Source organism: Macrobrachium nipponense, chromosome 17 (genome assembly GCF_015104395.2).
Source record: "Macrobrachium nipponense isolate FS-2020 chromosome 17, ASM1510439v2, whole genome shotgun sequence".
Taxonomy (NCBI): Eukaryota; Metazoa; Arthropoda; class Malacostraca; order Decapoda; family Palaemonidae; genus Macrobrachium; species Macrobrachium nipponense.
In genome coordinates, this window is record NC_087210.1 from 29,327,441 (window position 1) to 29,344,662 (window position 17,222).

The 17,222-nt window shown below is 35.9% G+C and overlaps 1 protein-coding gene across 3 annotated transcripts in view; it reads right to left on the bottom strand.

The window, feature by feature from the left end:
* The window catches only part of LOC135196018 (tryptophan 5-hydroxylase 1-like), a 75,683-nt gene that overhangs the window by 47,391 nt on the left and 11,070 nt on the right, over window positions 1-17,222 (bottom strand). The window lies entirely within an intron of this gene.

Below are 17,222 nucleotides of genomic sequence, written 5' to 3' on the forward strand. Positions count from 1 at the left end.
GGGGAGTTAATAACTTGTTAGAGAATATAAATTGGCTATTTGCGTGAAAATAAATCTAGAAGTTAAGGCTAAAGTTTTCCAATAACTTCGTGACCAGATTTACACACACTTTTTCGCTCTATATGATTATTTATGTATATATATAATATATATATATATATATATATAATATATATATATATATATAGATGTATAGATATATAGTATATCTATTTATATATATATATATATATATATATATATATATATAGAGATGTATAGATATATAGTATATATATTATATATATATATATATAAAAATACATATGTATTATATTTATTTACAGATGCATGTATGTAGTATGTGTTCGTGTTTTTATGTATATCTGTGCAGTGGAATTTGACAAACCCGTTCTACGATCACCGCATATTTACCCCTGCCCACAGTTCATTGATTTTCGGTTTTGTTTGCTCTTCTCACTTCCTAATTTCTTGAAGTTTCTCATTTCATCCACCGGTTTTCACTAATTCCGTCCAAACACGTATTATAAGCACTTGAACAAAATCTCACTTTAAAAAGACAAAAACTTCCCTATAGCTAACATGAAACCAAAGAGAGGCCATTTCCCCATGATAACAACGACACTTATAAGCCATTAGAACCAATTCCCTTCGCAATGTAGGAGAGCAGAGCTCCATAAGCCTCGATCCCGTTATAGCTCAGCTATCATAAGCTATAAGCGACTAAAGCTAATCCTGTTTCATGCTGAACAGGAGAGAGAGAGAGTGAGAGTCTCTATGTGCGATATTATTTTGCTTTGTTTGAAGGGGTTATTATTCACACCCAGATTAATAATAATATATATATATATATATATATATATATATATATATATATATATATATATATATATCCACAGGTGAAAAACAAGAGATGAGGTGTAGGTCCTGACCGGTTTCGCCTTTATTTCCAAGCCATTGACGAAGGACTGATACATAATATGTATTAGGAGTCACAAATATATATACTACAGAGACAGTACTGACGAACATATACACAACCGTTTGATATCTGCAGTCTCAGACGGCTGAGTGTATGTTCGTCAATACTGTGTCTGTAGTTGTATATATTTGTGACTGCTAATACTATGTATCAGTCCTTCGTCAGTGGCTTGAAAATAAAGGCAAAACCGGTTAAGGACCTACACCCCGTCTCTTATTTTTCACCTGCGGATATATATATATATATATATATATATATATATATATATATATATATATATATATATATATATACTATAGTGTGTGTGTGTACTTTTGGTAAAGGATATATATTGAAATTACCTTCCTAAGTATTGCTGTACATTTATAAGTTGAATTTTGATAGTAAATAATTTGAGATAATTCCTCACCTTTGGAATGGTAATTATAAGTGAATTTATAATTAATCTTAACGTACTGACGATCCAGTTTAACCTGAGATTATCTGTAGTGAAAAAATAAGAACGTCTTTAGTCTTGTGTTTGTTTTCTATCTTTTCATTTGATCCAAACTTCGAAATTGATTCAACTTGAGATTGATTTATTTCAGCAGTATCTTTAAGGATTAAATTTCCTTTTAACCTTAGTTATACCGTGAAGTATCGCAGTTATTACGATGAAATTTATGTACCATTTTCATGAAATTTGAGTAATGCTATCTAACATTTGTTAAAAAAAAGAATTATGTCCGATGTTCAAATGGTATATTATACAATAAAATTTGCTTAGTGCCATAATATCATGTTAGTGTCTATCAAATCTGCTGGGTGCAGTTATGCCTCCCTTGTTATTTGCAATAGCCTTTTGCTGATATTCTAATCCCTTTCGTAAAATTCAAATTCGTCTCGTAATTTACCAACTCAATATATTTAAATTTGTAATAAAATTCAATGGAAATACTTTCATGGAGCTTAAATTTTCGTATTATTAAAATATTTATGCATAATTACCAAACAACAAAAATCTTTTCAATTTGCGCAAGACCCTTTCCCGATGACTGGATTATATCGTAATATGGTTCAGCTGAGGAAATATTACGGTTTTTCATTATGTCGTGACTAATCAAATTACCTCCATCCCCTTTATGCGTATTTATATTCATACGTTGATATATTTTGCAGCTTTCGGAAGTCAGAATAAGATTTAATTCAATGACAAGTTGAATAAATAAATAAAATGCACCGTTAGCATCAAAATACTCTTTTGATGTGTATGTGAAATAATATTTTAAAAAATCGGTGACGGTTAATATTTTTTTTTTTTTTATAATACTTTAGGCTCGTTCTATCGGATTCAGCGCCTTCAAGTGCCAATTAATGGCATGCATCTGGCGGTGGATTGTTCCAGCAAATCGGTGCCATTTCACTGGTTTCAGGATTTGGGGTTCGTCAGGGATGATACTCATCCACTGATACACTCTCGCTGCCTTTCACTCATTCAAATTCTCTCTCTCTCTCTCTCTCTCTCTCTCTCTCTCTCTCTCTCTCTCTCTCTCTCTCTCTCTCTCTCATAGTGGGCTCCTGTCAGGCATCCACACCGTCATAGTTTTATTTACAATCACTGAAAACTCTTTACCTGTCATATACGAAGTTGCTCATGTATACGTGTATGTACTTTGCATCAACTGCTCAATCACATTTCTCCCACCCATTCATGCATTCAGTTTACCATATATGATGAATGCATAACTGAATTAAAAGCGATCTGTATACCAACCGGTCATCCTTGAAAGGTTCTCACCCATTTGTAAACACATTGGTCCTCGTGCTCTTATTATTATAATATTATTGTTATTATTATTATTATTTATTTTTTTTTTTGCTCTATCACAGTCCTCCAATTTGACTGGGTGGTATTTATAGTGTGGGGTTCCGGGTTGCATCCTGCCTCCTTAGGAGTCCATCACTTTTCTTACTGTGTGCCGTTTCTAGGATCACACACTTCTGCATGAGTCCTGGAGCTACTTCAGCCTCTAGTTTTTGTAGATTCCTTTTCAGTGATCTTGGGATCGTGCCTAGTGCTCCTATGATTATGGGTACGATTTCCACTGGCATATCCCATATCCTTCTTATTTCTATTTTCAGATCTTGATACTTATAGATTGATTTTTTCCCTCTCTTTCTCTTCAACTCTGGTGTCCCATGGTATTGCGACATCAATGAGTGATACTTTCTTCTTGACTTTGTCAATCAACGTCACGTCTGGTCTGTTTGCACGTATCACCCTATCCGTTCTGATACCATAGTCCCAGAGGATCTTTGCCTGATCATTTTCTATCACTCCTTCAGGTTGGTGTTCGTACCACTTATTACTGCAAGGTAGCTGATGTTTCTTGCACAGGCTCCAGTGGAGGGCTTTTGCCACTGAATCATGCCTCTTTTTGTACTGGTTCTGTGCAAGTGCCGGGGATTCACTTGCTATGTGGTTTATGGTTTCATTTTTCGTATTGCACTTCCTACATATGGGAGAGATGTTATGTTCAAAGAACGATAGACGGATATATCTGGTTCTTAGGGCCTGATCTTGTGCCGCTGTTATCATTCCTTCAGTTTCCTTCTTGAGCTCTCCCCTCTGTAGCCATTGCCAATTGTCATCGCTGGCTAGTTCTTTAGTCTGTCTCATGTATTGTCCGTGCATTGGTTTGTTGTGCCATTCCTCTGTTCTGTCTGTCTTTCTCCTGTCTCTGTATATTTCTGGGTCTTCGTCTACTTTTATTAGTCCTTCTTCCCATGCACTCTTTAGCCACTCGTCTTCACTGTTTTTCAGATATTGCCCCAGTGCTCTGTTTTCGATGTTGACGCAGTCCTCTATACTTAGTAGTCCTCTCCCTCCTTCCTTTCGTGTTATGTATAGTCTGTCCGTATTTGCTCTTGGGTGTAGTGCTTTGTGTATTGTCATATGTTTCCTGGTTTTCTGATCTATGCTGCGGAGTTCTGCCTTCGTCCATTCCACTATTCCTGCGCTGTATCTGATTACTGGCACTGCCCATGTGTTTATGGCTTTTTATCATATTTCCGGCGTTGAGTTTTGACTTAAGTATCGCCATGAGTCTCTGCATATATTCTTTCCTGATCGTGTCCTTCATCTCTTGGTGTTTTATATCTCCTCCTTCCATTATTCCCAGGTATTTGTATCCTGTCTCATCTATGTGTTTGATGTTGCTCCCATCTGGTAGCTTTATCCCTTCAGTTCTCGTTACTTTGCCTTTTTGTATGTTTGACTAAGGCGCATTTTTCTATTCCAAACTCCATCCTGATGTCCCCAGATACATCCTTACAGTCTGGATTAGGGTATCTATTTCCTTGATGCTCTTACCATACAGCTTGATGTCGTCCATGAACATCAGATGGTTGATTCTGTTGCCTCTTTTCTTGAGTTGGTACCCTGCATCCATCTTCTGTAGCACTTTTGTCATGGGAATCATGGCTACTACGAAGAGTAGTGGGGACAGTGAGTCGCCCTGGAAGATCCCTCTCCTGATATTAACCTCTGCTAGTCTTATTCCAGAGCTTGTAAGTATTGTATTCCAGTTGCGCATTGTATTTTTGAGGAAGCTGATGGTATTTTCCTCTGCCCCATATATTTTCAGGCATTTTATTAGCCATGTGTGTGGTATCATGTCGAAGGCTTTCTTATAGTCTATCCATGCCATGCTTAGGTTGGTTTTCCTTCTCCTACTGTTCTTCATTACCATTTTGTCTATCAGGAGCTGGTCTTTTGTGCCCCTACATTTCCTTCTGCAGCCTTTCTGTTGGTGAGGGATGGTAGTTGTGTAGCCTTTCACTGATGATACCTGTTAGTAACTTCCACATTATGGTAGGCAGGTGATAGGCCTGTAGTTACTGGCTATATTTCCCTTACTCTTGTCTTTTTGTACTAAGGATGTTCTTCCTGTGGTCATCCATTTGGGTGCTTGGTGATTTGAGATACAATGCTGGAGTTGTTCTGCTATTCGTGGGTGTAGGGCCTTGAAGTTTTTGAGCCAGTATCCATGACTTCATCGGGACCTTGGGCTTTCCAGTTTGGCATTTTCTTAATTGGTGTCTGACTGTGTCTGTCGTGATCTCTGTGAATCTTTGTTTTATTCTCCTTGTTTCTTCTTCCTTGACTTCCTGGAGCCATGTTGCATGTTTGTTGTGTGATACCGGATTGCTCCATATGTTTTCCCAGAGTCTCTTACTTGGTTCGGCTTCAGGAATTTCTGGGTGGTTGTCTTCCCCCTTAGTTGGCTGTATAGTCTTTTTCTGGTTGGTTCTAATAGTTTGTTCTGTTGGTATCCCTTATTCCTGTTCATGTACCGTTGGATCTTATGTGCTTTGGCTTAAGCCTCTGTTTTACATCTTCTATTGTGTTGTTTTAGTCCCCTCTCCTGTACTTTGTATTTCTCGTTGAGTTTCCTCCCTTGTTTTCGTGCTTCGTAGCCCTTTTCTGCCATCTCTTTCAGTTTACTCAAGTCAGATCTCATCACCATGATTTGCTTTTCCAGGCGCCTTTCCAAGGAGGTTGCTGTTTTGGTTTCCTGTTTGGGTTGTTGGTGCCTGGTGGTGGTGGGTGTTTCGAATCCCCATCAGTTCTGCTACTAATCTTGCTCCTGCATATGTCAAGTTATTTGTTTCTGTGATACTGGTGGTGTGTATTATGCCCATTATTTCATTGACCTCACTTGTTTTCTCCCTTAATTTCTTGGTGTTGTAGGCTTTCATGGAGGGGATCTTTGTTCTCTCTGTATCTGGCTCCATCCATTGTCTAATCTTTTCTACCCATTCCGTCCTCTCTGTTACTTCGTCGGTGTTTCTTCGTGTGTCGTTGTTTGATACCTCATCCTCCCTGTCGTCTTTCTGTGGGCAATCGTCTGCTCAAGTCGTCTTCGTGTAATTCGTTGTCGTGTGACATTTCCCTTTTTAGTTCTTCTCTTTCTGTTGGGGAGAGCCAGTTCTTTTTCTTTATGTTCCTTACTTGGTCTGCCAGCCTCTGCTCTGTTTGGGGGTTGTTATTCCTCTCATTCCAGATGTTGACCAATCTTCTTCTATATCCTCTCTCTGTCGGGTTGCTTTGTGATGTAGCATCTCCATATTCCTTATTTTCTTTCTCTTGTCCATTTCTTCCTTTTTGCCTCTGTAGCTCCAATCTCAGCTGTTGATTACTGTCGTTGTGGTGATCAGTTGCTGGATGACGACCTCCAAGTACCTGACCGTCTTCCCCTTCAATTGGGTTGAATACCTGGTTGCCGGACGAAGCTCCTCTGTTGCCAGAGGTTCCATTTACGTCGTTGTCGTTTATTCCTTCATTTCTTTCCATCATTGCTGAGTTTTGCTATTTAACCTATAGCTGGACCCTACCCCATCAGGGATAGGTACTCATTTACAGCTGAGTAGACTGAGGAAATTATGGTAAAGATCTTTCCCAAGGAATCAACGCCGAGGAGAGCGGTCACCCATCCAACGATCTGACCAGCCCCAATGTTGCTTAACTTGACTTAAGTCTATTGACGACCTAACCCACTCCTCCACGGCGCCACATTTATTATTATTATTATTATTATTATTATTATTATTATTATTATTATTATTATTATTATTATTAACATTTTATTTCAGCTGATGGCCATATACCTGGAATATGCAAAGTAGAGACAGTAACATACCCAATCTAGATACATGAGATATCATGGTAAAAAAAAAAAAAAAAAAGATAAATCCATAATATCCACAAAATTGCTGAAGAAGTATAAAAAGTATTCATAAGAATGGTAATGACAGTAATTCTATTAAGAATAGTAGTAAAATAAATTTAAAATCATAATTAAAAAAACAAAGAAAAAATATTGCATATAATTAATTTCCAGCTAGGGACCTTAGGTGGTTATACAAGTCTGTTCCAGAAGGCTAGATACGGAAATTGAAACTAGCAAAACTCTAAGATGATATTAATCACAGTAATAATATAAAAGAAAATACAAATGATAACAATAATAATAGAAATAATAATATTAATAACAATGATAATGATGACAATAATGACAGATGCTGCAGATGTCACTTCCTAATTGTAGAAATGATTATCCCATCTTTCTTAAATTCATGAATGAATTGCCTTTCCTTTCTCTCATTCATTTAAGTAGTGTATCTGACTCATTCATTCATGTAGTGTATTTTATCCATGCATGTATGTGAAACTTACCTACTCATACATCTGCTGTTCCGGTATGTCTCTTACTCATCACATGCGCTGTATTGCATCCACTGTACAGAGTCACTGTTTCGCTATTTCCTACATGAATCCTCTCTCACCAGTCTCAATTGTACGGTTTTTATTATTACTGTTATTATTAGTACAAGCTAGGCTCGAACCTTAACCGGAAAGGCACACCAGTAAACCCCGTATGGGGGTATTGCCGTCAGTGGACCCCATGCAGTGCACTGTAAGTATTACATACCTGTTTAATACGTACACAGATGCCTTGAATGTCAAACTGAACTCACTCCCAATCGGATGCACTGTCAATGAAACAACTATAAACAACCTCTGTTACGCCGACGATATGGTTCTGATTTCCCCATGAGTGCATGGCCTCCAACGACTCATCGACACTTACCGCCAATATGCAGAGGAATTTGATATAATCTACAACGAAACCAACATCCAGTGCATGTCGCTGCTCCCGAGATCGCTTAAGCATATTGCAGAACCACAAATTTTCCTCGGAAACCATCGGCTGGAATTTGTGCGCGAATTTCCGTATTTGGGTCACATTATCACCGACGACCTAAAAGATACGGCAGACATTGAACAGAGGCGTCGTAAACTATGTGCAACTGGCAACATGATTGCAAGGAGGTTTGCCTTCTGTCACAGAGACGTGAAACTGCTGCTCTTCCGCTCATACTGCTACAGTATCTATGGGTGTTCCCTCTGGACGAACTATACCCGAGAGACCATGAAACTTATCACTGTTGTGCACAATGACATTCTGAGACGCCTCACAAACACTACACGCTACCACTCCGCCACACAGATGTTCTTAGAAAACCACCGGGACAATTTAAAAATCATTGTAAGGCGAACAATGTCCAGTCTGGTAACCCAAGTGAGAAACAGCGGCAACTCGCTCATACAAAGCATTCTAAGGAGTGAAGCAAGAAGATCTAAATTGTGGGAAAGATGGGAAAATGAGGCCTTTGTCCCCTAAAGGACTTAATCTCTGTATTAGCAAGATGTCATCTGCAGATTTTGTCATTATATTTATTGCTGATATTACATTTTTTTTTCATTATTACTGTGATTACTATCAAGTTAAAGTTTTTTTTTTTCTACATGCAATTTTTGTATCTAGCCCTATGGACCCGACTACTGTAACCACCTAAGGTCTCTAGTTGAAATTTAAGTTATATAATCTGTTCACTAACTGTTAACTCTCAATGCATTCAGTTTTTTCTCACCAATATTATTACTTTTATTACCAGTATTATGATTACTATCTTTTATGCTACCTCTGCTATTTTGTGGATAATTGCCGATTACTCATTTTTCCTATCATGTTGACTCATATATCTAGATTGTGTATGTTACTGTGTATTTTGTATATTCATTGTATATTGCCCTGAGCCGAAATAAAGGATATTATTATTATTATTATTATTACTTTCGTTCCTTTTACTGTACCTCCTTCCATATTCTCTTCTTCATCTTACTTTCCTAACACTTGTTTCATAGTGCAACTGCGAGGTTTTCCTCCTGTTACACCTTTCAAACCTTTTACAGTTAATTTCCATATTAGCGCTGAATGGCCTCATAGGTCCCAGTGCTCGGCCTTTGGCCTCAATTCTATATTAAACTCAACTCAGCACACCAGTAAAAAAAAAACAAACGAAAAACGTAATGAATAAACAATGAAATAGAAATATCAAAGGAACGTGCAAGATAAATAAAGGGAAGTAAGATAGATACCATAGAAAACCCCGCGAATTGCCTATACTTGAGTCAATAAAAAAATTAGTCTCCCAGTTAAATGCCCAAACCTCCTCTATTCAACTTTACCCAAGTTAAATCTAAAAGCATTCTGTCCTTTTCTCTCTCCACCTAAGGTTGGTTAGCAGTCTTTGGTTGTGTTCTGTTTTTATCTGTATTGTATTTGGTGAATTTTATTTTTATATGATTTTTTAAGTTTTTACAGTGACCTTCTTAGTTTATTCATTATTCAACAGATCCCTGGTGATGTAATAATAGATATTTATTACGAAACGTTGGAAATGAAGAAAACCCTCACTGGTGTGTCTTGCTGACAGTGGCCCACCCCTGCTTTGATATATATATATATATATATATATATATATATATATATATATATATATATATATATATATATATATATATATATTATATATATATATATATATATATTATATATATTATATGGTAATGATAAAACGGAAAAACTGTGATGCAGGAGAGCCTTAAAATTCGGGCAGCGTCTCTCCCCATCCCCCCCCCCCCTCCTCCCCCCCTCTGCACTCTTCTGTTCTTATTTTTGTTTATATGGATTTTTTTTGTATGTAATTTAATTGCTTTTATTACACCTCTTAAAAATAATTTATCTATTATATTATACACACACACACATATATATATATATATATATATATATATATATTATATATATTTGCTTTTATATATATATTATTTATAAATGTATTATTTATGTATGCATGCATTATGTATAAGTATATATATATATTATATGTATATAATTTATGTATATATACATATACTATATCTATATATCCATGTATAAATTTATGTCTATACGAACTATATATGTACACGCGTACACGAGCAGTGTTTGCTCATACGGTGCACTGTAGGCATTACTTAAGGTCCATTGCAGCGTGCCCTAGGCCCCTATCTGTAACCCCTTTCATTCCTTTTTTTCTGCCTCTTTTCATATTCTCATTCTTCCATCTTGCTTTCCACCATCTCCTGACACTTGAATCTTAGTGCAACTGCCACGGTTTCCTCCTGTTACACTTTTCAAACCATTTACTGTTAATTTCTGTTTCAGCGCTGAATGACCTCATAGGTCCCAGTGCTTGGCTTTTGGCTTAAATTCCACAATCAGTTCAGTTCAACGAGCGGTGTTTGTTGTGTCTCAGGGTGAAAGGTAGCTGTAGTGGAATGGGCTAGTATTGTTTGTACCGAGGCCTTATTTGTAGTGTAGTTGATAATGTAATATCGTGAAAAAAAAACATCTTCATTTTTATTAAGGAAAAACTTAGAAAGAAGTGAGTGTTTTAACATTTATTTACTTTGAATGAATTGTAGAATTTTGTAACGAGCGGAATCTACAAACTTTCCTATCCGGTCCACACAAGAGATGTCTAATTAGCCTCAAAATAGTCTCTTTTGATGTTTCTCTGATATATATATATTAGGGCTTTTGCCTTGTATGATAAGGCGCCCTATGAGGTAATGTTAGACTAGCGATAATCTATACGCTAAGTCGGTTGGTATTGCACTTCCATCTTCAATGGAGTGTGGGGTTTTGTAGATCACTTACGAAGTCGGTATTATCTTTACGACGATGTGTTAAACTCATGGTTCGGTGAGGTTCTTGTTGAAAACACAAGGTATAAAAATAGTATATTCTTCTGAAGTTTTACATGATGAAGATCAGGTATGATCGTGCAAGTCTTCTATGACGATAGCTTGATCGCTTCTGCCAATGATGATGGCTAATCCTATTCCTCTACATGATAAAGCTTAGGTAAAGAGGTACAGGTCTCTAATGACGATAGCTAACTCTGTTCTCTGTCTACCATCTCCGTTACAAGTTATGAAGAAGCAGACAGTAGTTCGAACATATGAACATACTATCAGATGACATAGTTTCATACGAACACACAATCGAATGAGACACGCTACAGATCACGTAGGCCGTTTTGAATAATAGGTCGGGGTATTTGTTTCTCAAGCAGGGAGCTTGGACTAATGTTTATAAACAATTGAATGACTACAGGTGACGGCATGTTATCTTAGCCTACATACTTATTGTATACGTCATCTTTAGCGTCTCTAGTCTGATCACATTCCTGCAAGCAATCTGGTTGACCTCTTTAGTTTTAGACTTTTATATATATGGACTAGCATTTGACTTATAGGAGTGTGATACAGACACTATGTGAATATATATATATATAAGTAAATAAAAATTCATGGTGTACATGAATTGATTCAAGTAATAAAATATAAAACAATGATATTGGTAAATAATAGTGATCCATGATATATAATGATACAGTTTTTCACTTCATCTCTTTAAGATACTTATGCTACAGAAAATACTAATGTACTCTGATAATTGCATAGAATGAAGATTAACATGATAAAAATCATATTTTAACTGATAAAAAAATTTCATATATGAATTGATAAAAAATTAGTAATGTTTATGCTAACTGTTATATATCTGATTCATTAATTCATATACTAACTCATAAATACCTGCAGATATTGGTAAGATAAAAGGTAACAGATTGATGATAGGCTACCTGATTTGTTATACATATGTATATGGATTCATATAATTTATGATTAATATATGTGCACTTTAAATAGATTCCTATTGCGTACACGCAAAAGATATATTTCGATTCCGTTATTTATGATCATTTATATATAGATTCCTAGTGCGTACACGCAATAAATATATTTTCGATTCTGTTATTTATGATCAATTATATATAGGATACATGATACTTTATATATATAGGATACATGACCGAGGTTATACTACTTCACTTTTAACTAGCTTTCGAACAACTTTTCGTCCATTACACAGTTCCAGACAACCACCTTTAACCAAATGAAACGGCCTTTTTAGTTTTTTTTCAATGGTTAAAACAAGGGGAAAATTTGCCTGGGCGGGTCCAACGTTCCATTTTGCGCTCATACTTATTCTCTGCATCCTAAGCTACACGATTACGTTCGCGATGAATAGATCATCCCAGCACGAGTCCTTCGCCAGCAAAGTAGAGTTGAATATCCTTCGGGTCGTAATTGTCGGAAGTATGTCCCTTTTTGTAGTCGAATTCCGACAGCCGCTGGAGCATTCCGCATTAAAACGAGATTAACGACGAGATACGGTGTCGGTCGAAGAAGTCCATGAAATTCCTTTCACATTGTAGGCGGTTGTTACTTGACTGTAGTCGTCCGCTGCGACGAACGATTTTTTGAAGTTGCGATGTGAAACTCTCGTACTGCAGGATACTGTAACCAGGTTCCATTAATCAGCTGCAAGTGAAATTATATTGCTCACAAAGGGCAAAGTAAATTCAGACGACATCCAAATACAGGGGAGGGGAGAGAGAGCCATTTAGACCAGACTTAACCCACATGAATTCGCTGATATTTCGGAATTCAAAAGAGTCCGCTGTACAAACTTTTTTATCCATGGCATTAACAATGAGTGAACCTATCCAGGTCTATGATGACTTGTAAAAATATCCAGAATTATAAAAATAAATTGATATCATTACGAATCTCAAAGAAAATTCGATATTACTGGTAGTAACGTTACTAGACAAAGAAGTTTTTTTTGGTTTAAAAACTGGGAGCTATTTGTAAGATTGCCAGGCAACATAAGAGTCAAGAGAAGAAGTTAATCATGATTCTATGTGCCCTAACAAAAGTTTCATATTCAATATTCTCGCGCGCATCTTCTGAGGTTAATTTTAAAAACTTTATTAATAGGTAGGAGATGCAACGAAAAAAAAAACCCACTATGTAACTAGTTTCTAATTAAACTTTGGGTTTTTCAAGAAAATGTGACATTTTCCCATGAATGTTTACTTGAATTGTAATAGGCTAATGTTGCAAAGTAAATAATCCATATCCATATCGTGATACTTCTAAATGTCTATGAGGTTCAGAAAACCGATTAATTCATTTTGATGTTCCTAGAAACTCTATTTCCTTATTTTGTTTATTATTTTAAAATGATTGCAAGTCCTTAACTAATTGCATTACACACACGGATAAGAATATGTTATGTGGCCTGTCATGTGACCTATGAACCACATGTGAAGTTCATGAACTAAGCATTCCTTTCTCCAGTCAATCTGCTTTTGCAAGCAGAGACGACACACAGATGAAGCCTGTGTAAGCAGATTATTGAGGTTAAAAGGAACAAATGCTGATACGGCAATGATGACGTCGTCACTTGGCAGGAGATTGCTCTCAGCCAGCTAAGAGTTACGTTACTTGCTGTAAGAGATACGACTTTAGTATTTTCAAATGATATTTTAGTGTTTTAATTCTCCACCCGCATGAGAAGAATGTCAAAAAAAAAAACAAAAAAAAAAAAACAACAGTACCAAAATTGAACAATATATTAGTTTCATGTTGGCATTATGTTAAATAAATATTCCTTATTCAAACTATATGAAAAAGGTTTCCATACAAATTCTATATATATTATTAGCCCTGTATAAGATTCATATAGGATTATTCCATAGATAACATTTTCACTTCTAGACTTCCTGATTTAAAATCTTTATTTTATTTTATTTATTTTATTTATTATTATTTTTATTTTATTTATTATTTATTTATTTAATTTCTTTTTTTTTTTTCATTGACTACGAATATATCAGGGACAGACAATATGTCAGTAGGTTTTGATATGTGTTTTGAACTTTTAGCTTATTTTGTCATTACTAAAGGCGTTAAGTTAGAGTTCAAATCTTTACGCATATATATTTGGATATTTAATGGTTACGTTTTCTGCTTATTGATATTATCGTGATTCCTTTTTTTTATTATAATTTGTAACCCTTCCGACTTCTTACGGAGTGTATTATATTGACTCCACTTGTATCCATATTTATTTTATTTTTTTATATTTATATTTATTTATTTATTTTTTATATATATATTTGATAAATTAATGGTTGGCTTGAATATGTGGAAAAGTGTTCTAGCGGCGTACCGTATAAGGCTACTTGCGGCATCAATTCAATAGATACAAGATATAACTGATAAAGGTATATAAAACCGCGAGAACCGCTATAATCCAGTTTGGATCCAATATCACGAGTTGTAACTCGTAAGACATTGACACTTCCTATTTAATTATCCGTTATTCTACCAAACCGATTGACTCTGGGTGATAAAATATATTATTGGTTTTCTTAATGGAAAGGAATTCACACAACGTTTTAAGGAGATTATTATTGATTTACACCACCCGAGTCACAGATTATTATGTGTTGAATTCCATATTTATTGATTTAGCACTCATAAATATTCGTAACGCACTCAATTGCGGTGTTTGTTTTTAGTGCTATTAATTCTATATAACGTGTCAAGGAACTATTAACACTAAGAAGTGTTTATTCCCTTCTGTCAGACTCGTAATTCTTGTTAATAATTCTACGTATATTCTTTCAAGGATTGAGTTTGGCACAGGATAGGCCCTTAAACTGACAGGTGTCTTAGGTGTGTCCCTTGTCTTCATGACACATGTTACAATTAGTTATGTGCTTTTTTATATCTGTAAGCATTGTAGGCCATAAAAATAGTGATTTGGCTTTCTGTGACATACTATGGAACCCTGGATACGGAATGCAACCAGTTTTATGACGATTGGTATGAGAGAGATTATTATTACTACCTGGTCGTTAGTCATCTGCTGTGTTCTTCGGGTTTTCCTCGTCACGGACCTACATATAATACTACATTTGATTACATTATTCTGATACACATACCTTAAGTATACTTTTGCTTTAGGGTTTCTGCTCGAAGTGTGTATTGTTTTGCTTAGCCGCTGACCCTGTTTCCGTTTCGAAGTGTTTATTGTTTGGTGTTTATTGCTGCTGACTCTGTTTCCGTTCGAAGTGTTTATTGTTTGGGTTATGTCTGTTGACGCCTTGCTTTGTTCAGTTTGTAACAGTTCTGCGCTCCGACCCAGATATTCAATGCTCGCGATCTCTTGGGTTAAGGAATTTTCTTGTTTTAGATACGGTTTTAACAATAGGTACGGATGTTTCTATATCTTTTAGTCTAATTAATGGTTCTTTGCAGTATGATGCGGGATTGCGGGATAACTGCGTCAGCTATGATAATTGGCTTTTCCCAGGTAGATATCTTATCTTGGCTCCAAAGACCTGAATGATCATTTGTCACGAGTTCCTTTTGGACTGTGATTAAAGCCTTTGAAAAACTCGGTAAAGGACTCATGTTCAGTAGGACCTTTATCAGGATAGCCATCGATTATGAACTTAAAATGTACTAGTGTTAAAGACCTAGCCTTCCTTGCCTATTACTGCATATTTACTTTCAGAGGGCTTTAGTTTACGTGAATAAAAAGATATAGGGAAGAACTGTTTATCATATTACTGAAGTAGTATTCCCTCTTACCCCTTGGTCGTGAGGCGTCTGTTGCAATCAAAAAAAAAATTCCTTATTTAAATCAGGGATTTTTAAGTTAGGTAAGCTGCATTTTCCGCTTTTAAGATATCGAACGCCTGTTGATGCTTTTTCAGACCATAATAAATCTACTCTCTTCTTCGTAAGATCTGTTAAAGGAGCTGTCATGATTGAAGAGTTACATATTTGACATACGATTGTAATACCCACTACAGCGCAAAAGTGCTGTATCCACCTTTTACGTTAATAGGCTACCGGAAAAGTTATGAATAGCCGACACCTTACCATGGACCACTTTAAGACCTTGACTAGCACATAAAACCTAGATAAACATGTTCGGTTTTTTTAAAAACTCACATTTAGATATTTTACTCTGAGATTATTTGTCTTTGTCTCTGTAGCACTAGCTCTAGTTTACGTGAATGTACTTCTAAGTATTAGAAAAGATTATAAGATCATCCATATAGGCATGTAGGTTATTCCCCTAAAAAGTCTCCAAACACTATATTGTAATTGGGGCGCAACGTAAGCCGGAGGCATACGTAAAAAAATTGATAATGTCCCCTGAGTGTGCTGAAAACGGAGTATGAGGTACAATCACTTAGGTAATGGTATCTGGTAAAAGCTTTTAAGTAAGTCCAAGTTGGTGTAAAAGAATTTATTCTAACCTAACAGAGATAAGATGTCGTCGGTATATCGCACTGGAAAACTATCGGAAGTCGTTTCCTTGTTTAAGCGACAGAAATCTACGCAGATACGCCAAGTCCGATCTTTTATGGCATGACGTCCTGAGGGAAAAATTATATTGGGCTATTTGATTTCCTAATGACTCCTATTACTAACATTTTTCAACTTCGTCATTTATTTCTATTTTGAAATTTCATTGGGGTCTACACGAAGGGTACGTATATAGCTTATTGTTTTGTCCTTAGACCGTATTTTGTTTTCAATGACATCCGTTTTTCTCCCAGAGATCACTCGCTAGTGGAGAAACTTCCTGGTATTCAGGTGAAAGATAAAAAAAATTTCTGCTGAATCACCTCTGCTTGAATGACTTTACGGATATTACTTTAGATAGATTATCAGAGAGATTCATCCACGACTGGTTGGGCGTGATTAAAAATTAGCGACAATAAAAAATGCGATATTTATAACTTCTGTATCCACGATATGTATACTTTTAGGGCTTTGTTCGCGGAAATCGTTATATTTCAGAGTGTCGGGAAGGATTAAAATTTCATTTCCCAGCAAAGTCTTTTTACACGCACTAAGACATTCGAGGGTGCATGCTTCTCGAGATTTTTGCGTGCAAAGTACGACTGCGGTTGTGGGAGAATTCTGTTGGGTCATTTGAACAATGTTACGATTTATGAGACAAATGTATAGTTCCTTTATATAAGTTATTATTTGATTAACTGTCTCATTTTTGTTCAAACGGATTTTAATATGTTTGAAGGTTTATAGGATTTTCCTTTGATAAACACGCCTTATTTTGCAGGATGTAAGATAATATTTTGTATACCCCTAGATGAATCTTACAATTACACTAGATACAGATCAATTTTTTTTATAACTATAGAGGTATCTGTAAGCGCTCGCTTATCCGGACTTCTCATTAGGGAAGTTCGAACAACAGACGGTGAGTCCGTAAATACAAGATATTGCGTGTGCTAAAGAAATAAAACAAGATATTCTAATTTTACGGCGCGTACAGTCTGGGCTTAATCCACCAGTATTTATTATAACTTAATGTATTAAAATTACTAGAACCTGCTCTGATTA